Below are 15,337 nucleotides of genomic sequence, written 5' to 3' on the forward strand. Positions count from 1 at the left end.
GTTTCTCATCCCATGTTTTAAAAGTATAAAAGTTGTTGAAAAGGTGGGATTATGATCTCACCGTAGTTGCATGCCAAAGTACTTGAAATTAAACGTTGTGCAATGAATGTTGCTTAGCCTTGACCTAAACAAATAAGTTGTATCAATTTCCAGTTATGACATGAGGTCGGGCGAAATGTGTTCAATTAGTCATATGGCTCGTTACGACTTGATTATATAGCATGTGAGTCACGTTGTCAAATTTCATTCAAGATATAAGTATAAAAGCATGTTAGAATGATCGCATACGCATTTGGTTAAGTTTGACTAAAAGTCAAACTTCGGTCAAGTCAAAGTCAATGAAAGAGTCAACACGCTCGGGTCGGGTCTCGGACAATTTTTCTAAGTTATATAATCATATATGAATATGTTAGAACAAGTTACATGTTAATCGGAGATGAGTAGCATAGTTAGAATTAAACGAAAAATGACAATTTTGGACAGCCCAAAATGTTACGCCCGTAATGGCATGGTTTACGGCCGCAATGTCTTGGGTTACGGCCGCAATGGCCCGGGTTACGGCCGCAACTTGGGTCCTCCAGGTGCTGAAATGCTGAATTTTTCTAAGTGTCGAGCCAAACTTCTTTCATTCATAACTAATGATCCGAAAACGCTAAAAACGCATATCATACATCGTTGGAAAGATATTTTGACAAGGAATACAACTAAACACATATCATCAATCAAGTTCATCATTTACAACAACAAAAACCTCGTCAAAAGATCGTTAAAAGTCCATTATCAAAGTTTCAAGTTCGTAAAACACATTTCATGATTCAGGAACTTACTACACACATATAATATGCCATTTCGTAGGTAATTACGCATACAATACAACTAGACACTTACTAACAACATTGCAAAGCATTTGGTGCATCAAAAGTTCGTTTTAAAATCTATCAAACCCTAAACAAGAATCATGAATTTAACATTTATGTTAATGAAGTTTTTTCAAGTCAACCTACATACCAAAACGAAGCTAATGATGCTAGTAACACTTTTAACACATGAACCTACATAACAACAACATTTAATCAACCAAAACCAAGGATTTAACTAACCCATTTCAAGTATTCATGCTAGTTACTCAAAACAACAAAATCGAGCAAACAAATCACATATCCATGTTAGACTTAAGCCATATACACTAATTAACACCATTTCAAGTCTATAAAACGAATTAGAGAAATCTAGAGTTTTTAGAAACCTTACTCCAAGTAGTGAAATTAGTATCAAAACGTAAGGGATGAAGAGAGGATTCCAAAAGTACAATTTGTTTTGAAGTTGTCTTGCTAGATTCGATTTAGATGATGGATTTGTGTAAATGGAGAAAATGGTATAAGAATGGAAGAAAAAATTGAAAGAAAAGAGAAAAGAAAAATAAAATGAAAGTGAATGGTGCGGAAGGGAGGTGGTGACTAATTCACTAGTTACCACTTTGGTCCATTGACGAATTTAGTCCCTCGAGTTTAAAAGCGGGTGCGTGAATTAACCGAACGAATTATTTTAAAAACGCTAGAGTAAACGAGAGATGTTAAAATCAAATAACGAAAATATTAAAATGCTAAACATCGGAGGATACGAATATAGATGACGAAAGGTATTATAAAAAAAAAAGACGGGCGTTAAAATGAATTAACGGAAAAATGCGGGATGTTACATGATGCGTGGTACCCATACTTAACAAATTAAAGTTAAGTTAACAGCTTGATATATAAATACTCAATTTTGCAGTCTCTGTTTTTTAAAGACTTTCATTTTTGAAAATGGAGCTAAGTTAACTACCGAAGTTTGGATTGAGTGGTATTGAGGTGAGATTCAACTTAGGATACTGCCAACACAGGTTCGATTATCACTCCAAGCAGGGAGTTTCCAACCTTTGATGGTACTGCTAACATCAAGGCGATTTGGGAAGGTCTCTGGGGTTTTCCCAGCTTTCGATGGTACTGCCAACATTGTCGTGAATTGGGTTTCCTTGAACGCGTGTGCGAGTGACAAATAGAGCATTCGATGTCGATATTTCTGGTAAAAAATAGCAAGAAGAATGAAATATAAAAAGAAAGTGTACATGATTTAGGAGTAGGTTTTGCAAAGAATCGGAGATGAAGTCCAATATGTAGTAGATGTAGTAGGCTGTTGGAACCGACTCACTTTAAATTTTTCCCTTGATTGATATTACGCTATATTCTATATTCAAAATTTCATTTGATTGATACAAAGTCGGGTTGATATCTAGAATTTTAATGGAGTTTATATTTGGAATTGGGAATATAGCTGGTTGGCATCAGATGATAAGTATTGAATTAGCAAATGAATCGCTAAGGTAAAATATTACTCCGTAATCGTTAGGGTTTGATTCAGTTTTTTTGATCATAAATATCAAATATGGTACCACGCACCACACATCGTCTGTGGTGTGTATGCGAGTTATGGGTAAGTTAACACAACGCCGCTAACATGAATCAACGATCAAACACCACGCACGCCATCACGCACCATGTGTGGTGCGTGGTCATGGGACATTCTTACAATTTTGCAATTTGAAGTGCATATTGTTAAACACTTTAAAATTTGAGGGCATTTTGACCAATTTCCCTTTTACATTTGTATGTCGTATCAGTTATTATTCTATGAGAAAATTCACCAAAATGCCCTAAAACGACATATAATATAATAACACTCTTGTGAAATAGCCATCACAACTTGCAGGTCATTGTTTGTGATTTGTGAACGCTTTGTTTTCTCGCTCATGATTGAGAAAAACGGGTCAAATCGCAAATCACAAAAAAATAAATTGAGATTTGCGTTTCCTATTTGCGAATTGCTAATAGATTATAAAATGGGATAAGGTTCTTGCAAACTTTGAAATAGAACATTGTAAATCGTTAAATTTATCAACAATGTTGACTAAAAAGTACACGAAACCACTCATTTAATTTGAATAGAATAGAAAATCAAGAAATGATACATTTTTTACATTAAACGCAAATCACAACATTAGGTAGATTTACAATAAAAAAAAGAGATTGGGACTTGGAATTTAATACAGAGAGATATATCTCGAAAAAATACACCCATTTAAAATAAACGGTGACTAAATCGGAGTTACGAAACAAAAGATATGACCTTGCAAAATTAGTGAGTCGCGATACCGATCATCCATTCACAAAAGCCATTTGCGAATGGGCAGTCTCAAAAAGTAAATTGTATTCACCAATCGCAAAATAAAAGTTTGCGATTTTCATGGGCTTTTAATAAAGTTTCTTTATTTGAAATGTTATATGTAGTTTATGTTGCGAAATATTTCCATGGAACTCCTTGGCGAAAGACACTATTTTGAGACAAACTAGGTATTTATTGCTAGTAGCACTCTATACAAGTTAGAAACAACAAAATTCAAGTTGTTCCATATTATTCATAACTTTTTTTACTTTAAAAATGATATGTTATATGTTATTATAAATAGTGAAATCCGTGAATATAACATGAGAAATAAAGATTGTTTTTGCTTTGTTTTAAATCTAATAATAATAATAATAATAATAATAATAATAATAATAATAATAATAATAATAATAATAATAATAATAATAATAATAATAATGTATTTCACAAGAAAAATAACATAATATATGATATTGATATCCTTAAATTTTTTTTTTTTTTGGGTAAGCGAGAAAACTATTCTATAAATGAGCACATTGGTTCCCCATAGAAGGTAAAACATCGGGTGAATTGCGTCAAATAAGCTTATATGTACAACAATGCCATATAAACTTTACCCTTATTTAGTTTTAAAAAAAAAATTATATTTAGTTTTTTTTAATTGTTGCAACTTATTTTATTTATATTCTTTTATATTATTTAGAATTGTTTAAACGGTATAAAAATCAAACTCGTAAAAAAAATGGGTAAAACATCAAATCCCAAAAAACTAAGTCGGATCCGGAAAGAAGCAAAAAAACCTAACCGGTGAAACCGGTTCAAAATCGGAAAAACACATTCTGAAAAGAAAATTCGAAATAAACCGATCCTGGAACCAGTTTTAGAGAAAACCGATTTTCTGAAACCATTTTTCTATAACCGGGGCAGTTTTAAACCGGTTATGTGCACCTCTATTTTGAGAATACTAGTTTTATGAGCCCGTGCGTTGCACGATATTTGTATAAATTAGTATTCGATGACGTTAGTATTGATAGTTATCAAATCAAATGTATAATATAATTACATTGAAAACAAATTCTTTTAACAGATAACTTTTATATCGGAAACATTAGTATTGAATATTAATTCATAAATTATGAGTTCGTCCGTTAAAATCATTTAATTTTAACTTTTAATTAACAAATAATTGATAAAATATCAAACATGAGCCCGTAAAAAGTTTTTTTTTGAAACTTATCGTTAATAATAGTTTTTATATGCCTATATTCATTTATTACACGCTAATTTAATTATGTCAAAAAATCTCAAACGAAAACTTAAGTTGCTACGGAGCATACATTAACAAAACTCATAATATTATAACAATGGGAATTTCATGATCATCACAATATTACATACTACTATTAGATATCCGTTAATCATTATCAAAAAGTAGATTGAAATAATAGAGTCATCGGTTATACAGTAGATTGTCGAAGGTTATTTTTATTCTATTTGATTTGTAAAAAGTATAATACTGTAATTATTTTGTTTTTTAAAAAAAAAATATCACTGTTAAATTATTTTGTTTATAATTACTCCTTATTATTTTAGAAATCAATTACTCCTTATTATTAATTATTAGAAATCTATTACTCCTTAATATTTTAGATTCACTTTCCTATTCTATCTTCAATTCTTATTAATGTTCCCAATTCTCATTTTATTTATGGGAGATGATTCTCACACACACTTTTTTGATCCTCACACACCAATTTAAAGAAATGAAGTATTATTAGAAGAGTAAAAGGTTAAAATAGGTGTGTGAGGATCAAAAAAGGGTGTGTTAGAATCATCCCCCTTTATTTATAAGTAATTACTATTACTATTATATTAATTAATTATTATTATTTGATTTGATCGTTGTTGTTGGAATGTGTTTGAGATTGGAATGTATTTGATTTGATCTAATTTATAGCAATAAATATTATACTCCGTACTTGTTATTTAACCTCATTCGATGATATAGCCTAAATTATCGGGAGTATATAATATTAGATTTAATTAATATATTATTGTTATTTAAGACTATATATATTTTAATCATTATTTAATTCGATTTAATTAAGAAAATGACACGTATGATTATTTAGTTCAAATTAATTGAGAAATTGACACATAGAATTATTGACACGCGCTTTATAATAATGTATAGATATGAAAGAAAATATGGGTTCACTTTGGATGACCGTTGGCCCAATGGGCTCAGATTGTTCTACATAATATAGAGAAGTAAAATTAGTAGATTGGGCTTTAGTCTACCATCTTCTCAAAGCCTAGAAAGAAAGGTAACATACTGAAAGCTGAATTCCCGAAAGGTAACATATATTGTAATATAAAACGCACACCACCTCATTCACATTCCAGATATTTTGAAATTAGAAACCCTAAATACGAATATGGCAGAGTGTATGAGCGGGTTGCGGAAGAAGACATCGATCAAGGTGGTTTGTGTGTGGAATTGAGGTTCAATAGCAGATTTCGGTTTCCTGATTTTCGATTCGTTAAGGTATAGTAACGATACTGTTACATACACCCTTAATATTCATATGATTTCGATGTTCGTCAATTTGTTTATTAAGTTAACAATAAAACTGTTATAATCGAAGAGATTTAACTGGTTTCATATGATTTCACTGGATTTGTGTCCGTCAGTTTGTTAAGTTAACAATAGAACTGTTATAATCAAAGACATTTAACTCGTTTCATATGATTTCACTGGATTTGAGTTCGTCAATTTGTTAAGTTAACAATTGAACTGTTATAATCGAAGAGATCTATCTCGTTTCATATGATTTCACTGGATTTGAGTTCGTCAATTTGTTAAGTTAACAATTGAACTGTTATAATCGAAGAGATCTATCTCGTTTCATATGATTTCACTGGATTTCTGGTCGTCAATTTGTTAAGTTAATAATAGAACTCTTATAATCGAAGAGATTTAACTCATTTAGTGATTTTAAACGGTAATTTTATGTTTATGTGATGTTATAAGACGGTCTAAGAAAAGTATGAGTACTCGGATAATCAACTAGCTACAATTTCAATAAAATTTTATATGTTCATGTAATTAAACCCTAACTTATAAGTATCATGTAATTAAACCCTAACTTAGTACTAACTTTATGTTATACGTAGTTTTTGATTTCAAGGACCTTGCTGACAAGCATACGTTCCAATAACAATAATGGGGAAAAAACGTTCATCAAAGGTCGCCAATCCACAGTAAGTTAAGTTCCTTATTATCTTCATCATCATCTGAGGTTTTAGATGATCATATATAGGTTTACTTTTTTTCAGATATTAATGGGGACGTTTGAATATATGACTTGTATTTCAGGTTTTCAACATACAGAGAAATTTTGTTTGTCGCATCTTTGTGTTTTTCTATTGCATCGATGAGTTTTTGTGCAATTTTATCCCAAAAGGATACTATAAAATTTCCCCCCTTTGGAGTGGTAATCAATGGTGTCCTTCTGATCATGTCCGCTATTGCATTATGTGTCACTCTAATCGTAACCTACTTTTTAATATGTGCAAACTACTTTCGATTCCCATGGATGAAGTCTGTTCATTACACTATCTTAAAGTGTATTGGTTCATGCTCTGCAATTCTCGCTACCTGTTCCCTTATAATGTCGTATACGTCCACGCATAAACTCATATGGGTTGGACATTTTCTCGCATATTCAATTGGATGTTGCTATCATTTTATTGAATATCCAAAATTCAACAGAAAAGTTATCGTCACTGGAGACTTCGGATACTCTGGATACTCGGGGCTCGTTTTAGTACCTCTCTTGTATGTGATGGTGCTATTCCTGCCCAAAAACCTCGACTGGATTGTGTTTGCAGTCGGTTTCTTATTCCATGGAATTGAAATGACATGTATTGCGTTTAACCTCATCAAAGAGAACTGCAAAGCGCCGGTGCAGGAAAAAAAGAGAAAAGCAAAGTCTCCACATCAAGCAGATAACAATTTAGTTGTTAGTATTGAAATTTGAAAGTAAAGTGCACTTGAATTAACAATTTAGTTTTTATACTTGTAAGCTGTTGAGGAGTTGTATTGTGTAGTTGTGGCAAGAGTATTTGTTTATTCACCAATGTCCCTTTTGGATTGACGTGACGAAGTAGACACCCAAAAGTATGAAGCTTCAGTGTTTCTCAACTGAAAACTGGAAAGAATTCTAATGTGTAAACACCCTTTCAGTGTTTCAAATACTGATTTTTGGGTCAATCTGAACTGGGTCAATTTGGGCTGTTCTGAACCAGCTAAAGTCCAGTTTGCGTTCACAATAATATAGGTTTTTTTAATATTGTGAAACTTTCTAACTTCAGGACACCTGAATTCATCATCTAGTTTGCATATTTGCATATAGTTTACAAAAACAATATTTAGCTATTTAAAAATTGTTGTTAATAACCTTTCGTATGTAGTCTGTTAAATTGTGTTTACTAAAACAGTATTTCGTGTTATTTATGTGAATGTTCATAATAATTACTCCACTAAAGTTACATTTAATTGAAAATAAATACTAGGTAACTGTTTTGGCGAGGAGATGGGAAAATTTGGCGTATTCATAAAGGATATTTGAGATCATTTAGATTTGTTTTATATTTCGTAGCATTCTTTTGGTTTTGTGACACATTTGTTATGGTTAGTAATTTGTTTTGGTTTTGTTTTGGTTTAGGTTAGATGAGGCTCGTAGATAGTTCGTATGTTAGCTGCTTCTAGGTACGAGCCTTATCGAGGCTCTCACTTGTATCTCTTGTTGAATTCGTATTCTCTTTGAAATTAAACGTTTTTTGTTCTATAAAAGTTTTTGTTATTTTTGCCCCAAAAAAAGGTAATTGTTTTGGTTTATTGATGGCCCAAAATCGCTTAAGTGATGCAGGATTTTGCATTAACTTATGCAAAATTTTGGTTTTTGGTTTTTTAATTATTCATTTATGTTAAATTTTGTAGATTTGGCATTAGTAAATAAGTTTTTGCAAAAGAAACTCTTATAAATGTTCTTGTTGACCATCTTCCATGGTTGTTTTTTATATACTTGGTAATTGTGCTGGGTCAGTTAAAATGAGTTCGAGTCTAAATGGGTTAAGTTTTTAGACGGGTTGAGTGGGTCAGGAAAAGTGGTACCCAAATGCAGGATTAGCTACTCGTGACCTACTCGTGATATGGATATAGCGACTTTAGGATTAGCTTGACTGAGCAAGAATTGAATAATTCAGTTAAACTTGAACCTTTTGAGAACTATAATATACGTTTAGCGGGTCACTCAAAGTTAAGCAAGAAGTATTACACCATGCCAGCTTAATTCTAAATAGAACTCATCACCTCTAATCAAAAATAAATATACACGCCGATGTATGAAAAGACTGGATCAAGCATACGAATACTTGGAGAAGCAAAAGATACTCGATTTCTGTAACACCATATGATCCATAAGATCGCTACCCTACACCGATAACATACATCGATCAATTTTCAGCAGATCTCCGACCATTTAATACACTCAGCAACAAAAGAGAAATAAAAAGACGTGACGTCACTCCATACCCGATCAATATCCATATATCTATAGCACTGAGGTGGCGATTCGATCTTGATCATGCTTTGTAAAAGCTCAACAATCATGCCAAATTCAAACATACCCTAACTGAGCCGAGCTCGATATTTTAATAAAATATGAAGTCTGTTGATGATGGTTTCCAGCTGCCGACGTTGACAACGCATATGGAAGTGGCAAACTTGAACACGATGACGGCCGCCAACTTCCGCCAACCTTCCTCGTTCACACCATTCACCGCCATAGAATTTTTGCTATAAATAAAGATGCAAACTTTCAATCATCCCAAATCACTCAGAGAAGTGTAATCACAACCTATATAGTGTGTGTGAGTTTGAGAGTTTTTTTTTTTTTTTTTAGAGTTTTGTAAATACTCGTGTAATATATTCTTGTGAGTAATAGAGTTGTTTTCTCTCAAATTTGTGTCTCCCAACGTCCAGGCGATCCTCTCTTCCTAAGAAGTGGTATCAAGAGCTTGGTTAGAGACGTTGGTCGAGTTTTGGGTTTTCTGAAGTTTTCTCAAAATTCAATTTTGAGTGTACCATTGGATTCGTCTCGTCGAACCGAGTCCAACGCAAAAAACGGTGACTTAAACGGAGTTATAACGAGCCCAGAAAACGCGGTCAAAGTTTGGTCAACTCGCCGGAATCTCACCGGAGAAGACGACCGGTGCCGGAATTTTCGCCGGAGAAGAAAGTCCTGTAGCAATTCACTGTAACAGCTGGCGGTACTGTAGCAGTACTGTAGCAATTCTGAAATTTTACAATTTGGTCCCTGAAATTTTCAGAATTTCATTTTTTGTCCCTGAAGTTTATAAAAATTATAATTTTGCCCCGTAAGTGGAATTTAAGCTGCGAAGTGTCTATTCCACCATTTTCAACCGTTCCGGACGTAACGGTGATCTCTATTTTCTACAATTCAATCCCGTTTGTGTTGAAAAATTATTTGTAAGGTGATAATGTCCATAGAAGAGTCAACATTATCTTCGGGAGCTATGATTATGCTCACAGCTACAAACTACACGCTATGGAAACCTCGGATGGAAGATCTCCTCAGATGTAAGGATTTGTTTGATCCTATTGAATTGAAGGGTATAAACCCTGATTCTGCCAAAGAGATAGATTGGAAGAAATTAAACCGAAAAACTATTGGTCAGATCCGTCAATGGATTGATCATAGTGTCTTCCACCATGTTGCACAAGAGACAGACGCATATGTCCTCTGAAAAAAGTTGGAGGACATGTACCAGGCCAAGACTGCTCGGAATAAAGCCCTGCTGATGAGGCGTTTAGTCAACATGAAGCTTAAAAGTGGAACTTCAGTTGCCGAGCATACCAGTGAGTTCCAGAGCTTGGTTAACCAGTTATCGTCTGTAGAGATGCCGCTTGGCGATGAAGTTCAGGTGCTACTGCTACTTAGTTCCCTTCCTGATAGTTGGGAAACGCTGGTAGTAACACTCAGCAACTCAGCTCCGAATGGAAAACTTACCATGTCAATGGTCAAGGATGCCCTACTCAGTGAAGAGGCAAGGAGAAAAGATATGGGCACAGATTAGACCCATGCCTTTGTCACAGAGAATCGGGGGAGACAACGAATGAGTAGCAAAAATAAATGAAGAGGCAGAAGCAAGAGCAGGGGCAGGTCACCTGATGGCAGAAAACCAACATATAAATGCCATCATTGTGGATTAGAGGGACATATGAAAAAGAACTGCTATAGATTGAAAGAGGAACAAGGTCAAAGCAGTTCACAGTAGAAGAATAAGGGTAGAGAAACATTAGTGACTATCTCTGGTGATGTCGCTTATTGTTCAACCCATGATGAGACATGCCTTCACGTCTCACGAGAAAATACAGAATGGGTGGTAGATACTGCAGCTTCCTACCACGTGACTCCATACAAGGAATACTTCACAACATACAAAGCTGGAGACTTTGGAGCTGTAAAGATGGGAAATTGCAGTTCCGCTGAGATTGTCGGAATTGGTGATGTCAAGATAAAGACAAGTTTCGGGAGCACAATCACTTTGAAAGATGTCCGCCATGTGCCAGATCTTCGGCTGAATTTACTTTCTGGGGTAGGTCTCGACAAACAGGGCTATGATAGTCATTTCAGTAGAGGCACATGGAAATTGTCAAGAGGCGCTATGATAGTCGCTCGAGGACACATTTGTGGCACACTGTACAAGACTCATGTGAAGATCTGCACAGACAGCATTAATGTTGCAGAAAAGGAGGCTTCACAAAATTTATGGCACCAGAGACTCGGTCACATGAGTGAGAAAAGGTTGTCTACCCTAATAAAGAAGAAGCTTATCAATGTAGAAAGGAACGCTGCACTAGATCCTTGCAATCATTGTCTGTTTGGTAAGCAGCATAGAGTCTCGTTTAATTTCTCTTCAACGAGAAAATCAGAGTTACTCAGTCTGGTACACTCTGATGTTTGCGGTCCCTTGGAGGTTGAATCAATTGGCGGCAATCGATACTTTATGACGTTTATCGATGATACTTCTCGAAAGGTGTGGGTATATTTCTTGCAGACGAAGGACCAGGTGTTCGATTACTTCAAACAGTTCCATGTCATGGTAGAACGTGAGACAGGAAAGAAGTTAAAGTGTCTTCGATCCGACAACGGTGGTGAATACTCTTCTAGGCAGTTCGATGACTATTGCAGATCATATGGCATCCGACATGAGAAGATAGTTCCACGTACCCCTCAACACAATGATATAGCAGAAAGAATGAACTGAACAATCATGGAACGTGTTCGGAGCATGCTCAGTATGGCTAAGCTGCCAAAGTCATTCTGGGGAGAAGCAGTCAGAGCCGCATGTTACTTGATCAACCGATCTCCATCAGTACCACTGAACTTTAAAGTTCCGGAGAAACTTTGGTCTGGAAAGGATCCATCATACTCTCACTTAAGAGTATTTGGATGTTTGGCGTACGCACATGTATCCTAGGAGCTCAGGCAGAAGCTGGATGCAAGGACCACTCCATACATATTCATAGGCTATGGAGATGAAGAATTTGGATACAGATTATGGGATCCAAAGGAGAAAAAGGTGATAAGAAGTAGGGACGTGGTGTTCTATGAAAGTCAGACAATAGAAGATATTGAAAAGCCCACAATATCTCAGAAGTCAAATGTTGCTGCTCAGGTGCCAGAGGCAACAACGGAATCATTCATGAGAAATGAATATACAGTGCAAGATGAAATACCGGAAGTAGAAGATAATGAGGAAAATGACGGTGCTGAGCAGGGGAAGCCACAGCCCCATCTGCCAAACGTTCAGGACCATCACAAGGCGAAGATGATGGTGGATCTCCTCAGTATATTCCAGAAGTTCGTAGATCTGAACGAGGTTGGATTCCATCGAGTAGATATCCGAAATCCGAGTACCTTCTGATTACTGAAGATGGAGAACCAGATAGTTTTCATGAAGCAGTAACTCATAAGGATAAAGAAAAATGGTTGCTCGCAATGCAGGATGAGATGGATTCTCTGCAGAAAAATCAGACTTATGAGATCGTAGAACTTCCACAAGGGAAGAAGGCACTGAAAAATAAATGGGTGTTCAAGCTGAAAAAGGATGGTAGTGGAAAAGTGGTGAAATACAAAGCACGACTTGTAGTCAAAGGATTCCAACAGAAGAAAGGGATTGATTTTGACGAGATATTTTCACCAGTAGTCAAGATGACTTCAATTAGAGTCATACTTGGATTGGTCGCAAGTATGAACTTGGAGCTTGAACAGATGGATGTAAAGACAGCTTTTCTTCATGGAGATTTACAAGAAGAAATTTACATGGAGCAGTCGAAAGGTTTTGAGGTTTCAGGAGATAACCTCGTATGCAAGCTGAAGAGAAGTTTATATGGTTTAAAGCAGGCACCTAGGCAGTGGTACAAGAAGTTTGACTCGTGCATGGTGAGTCAAGGGTACAAGAAAATTGCAGCAGATGAGTGTGTCTACATTCAGAAGTTTTTTGAAGGAAATTTTGTTGCTCTTCTACTATATGTAGACGATATTTTGATCGTTGGGAAAGACGCAACGAAGATCAACCAGCTGAAGAAGGAACTCTCTAAGTATTTTGACATGAAAGACTTAGGACAAGCTCAACAGATTTTGGGAATGCATATAACCCGAGATAGGAAGAATAAAAGGTTATGGCTATCTCAGGAGAAGTATATTGAACGAGTGCTTTCACATTTCAATATGAACAATGCCAAACCTGTTAGCATTCCATTAGCCAACCATTTCAAGTTAAGCAAGAGTTCTTGTCCCTCATCCAAGGAAGAGATCGTGGAGATGTCTTCAGTACCATATTCTTTAGCAGTTGGAAGTTTTATGTATGCGATGGTGTGTACAAGGCCCGATATTGCTCATGCAGTGGGAACGGTGAGTCGTTTTCTCTCCAACCCCGGGAAAGAGCATTGGAATGCAGTAAAATGGATTCCCAGATATCTTAAAGGTACAAAGAATCTATGTCTTTGTTACGGGGGAGCTGATCCAATATTGGAAGGCTATACAGATGCGGATATGACCGGAGATCCTGATAGTAGGAAATCTACTTCAGGATTCATTTACACTTTTGCCGGGGGAGCTGTTTCATGGCAGTCAAGACTACAGAAGTGTGTTGCATTATCCACAACTGAAGCAGAGTATATTGCTACCGCAGAAGCTGGAAAAGAAATGTTGTGGTTAAAGCGTTATCTCCAAGAATTTGGAATCAAGCAAAAGGAGTACAGGATACATTGTGACAGTCAGAGTGCTCTAGATTTGAGCAAGAACTCCATGTACCATTGTAGTGACCCGAACTTTTCCATGTTTATATATATTAAATGAAATTGTTATTTACATTATTAAGTGTTTTCAACATGTTAAGCAATCAAACTTGTTAAGACTTGATTAATTTAAATAGGTTTCATATAGACAATTGACCACCCAAGTTGACCGGTGATTCACGAACGTTAAAACTTGTAAAAACTATATGATGACATATATATGATTATATATATAGTTAACATGATATTATGATAAGTAAGTATCTCATTAGGTATTTTAACAATGAGTTATATACATAAAATTGAGTTTATTGAATTAAGAAACTCGAAACGATATATATAACGATTATTGTTATAACAACGTCTTACTAAATACATATGAATCATATTAAGATATTGATACACTATGTTTAATCATGATAAATGATAAGTAAACATGTCATTAAGTGTATTAACAATGAACTACATATGTAAAAACAAGACTACTAACTTAATGATTTCGAAACGAGACATATATGTAACGATTATCGTTGTAATAACATTTAACTGTATAAATCATACTAATATATATTAATATATCATAATATCATGATAATGTAATAATTTAACATCTCTTTAGATATAATAAACAATGAGTTAACAACATTTAACAAGATCGTTAACCTAAAGGTTTCAAAACAACATTTACATGTAACGACTAACGATGACTTAACGACTCAGTTAAAATGTATATACATGTTGTGTTTTAATATGTATTCATACACTTTTGAAAGACTTCAAGACACTTATCAAAATACTTCTACTTAACAAAAATGCTTACAATTACATCCTCGTTCAGTTTCATCAACAATTCTACTCGTATGTACCCGTATTCGTACTCGTACAATACACAGCTTTTAGATGTATGTACTATTGGTATATACACTCCAATGATCAGCTTTTAGCAGCCCATGTGAGTCACATAACACATGTGGGAACCATCATTTGACAACTAGCATGAAATATCTCATAAAATTACAAAAATATTAGTAATCATTCATGACTTATTTACATGTAAACAAAATTACACATCCTTTATATCTAATCCATATACCAACGACCAAAAACACCTACAAACACTTTTATTCTTCAATTTTCTTCATCAAATTGATCTCTCTCAAGGTCTATCTTCAAGTTCTAAGTGTTCTTCACAAATTCTATAAGTTCTAGTTTCATAAAATCAAGAATACTTCCAAGTTTGCTAGCTTACTTCCAATCTTGTAAAGTGATCATCCAACCTCAAGAAATCTTTCTTATTTACAGTAAGATATCTTTTTAATACAAGGTAATACTCATATTCAAACTTTGATTCAATTTTTATAACTATAACAATCTTTATTTCGAGTGAAAATCTTACTTGAACTTGTTTTCGTGTCATGATTCTGCTTCAAGAACTTTCAAGCCATCCAAGGATCCTTTGAAGCTAAATCTATTTTTCTCATTTCTAGTAGGTTTATCCACAAAACCTGAGGTAGTAATGATGTTCATAACATCATTCAATTCATATATATAAAACTACCTTATTCGAAGGTTTAAACTTGAAATCACTAGAACATAGTTTAGTTAATTCTAAACTTGTTCGCAAACAAAAGTTAATCCTTATAAATTGACTTTTAAAATCAACTAGACACATGTTCTATATCTATATGATATGCTAACTTAATGATTTAAAACCTGAAAACACGAAAAACACCGTAAAAC

General features: G+C 34.4%; 1 long non-coding RNA gene across 1 annotated transcript; it reads left to right on the forward strand.

Moving 5' to 3' along the window:
- Positions 1-5,609: 5,609 nt before the first annotated feature.
- On the forward strand, positions 5,610-7,343 carry LOC139858660 (uncharacterized). Its single transcript, XR_011763023.1, has 3 exons — positions 5,610-5,752; positions 6,382-6,468; positions 6,584-7,343. It is a non-coding gene; the product is annotated as an uncharacterized lncRNA (long non-coding RNA).
- Positions 7,344-15,337: the final 7,994 nt, after the last annotated feature.

This window comes from Rutidosis leptorrhynchoides, chromosome 7, assembly GCF_046630445.1.
Source record: "Rutidosis leptorrhynchoides isolate AG116_Rl617_1_P2 chromosome 7, CSIRO_AGI_Rlap_v1, whole genome shotgun sequence".
In the NCBI taxonomy this organism is placed as follows: Eukaryota; Viridiplantae; Streptophyta; class Magnoliopsida; order Asterales; family Asteraceae; genus Rutidosis; species Rutidosis leptorrhynchoides.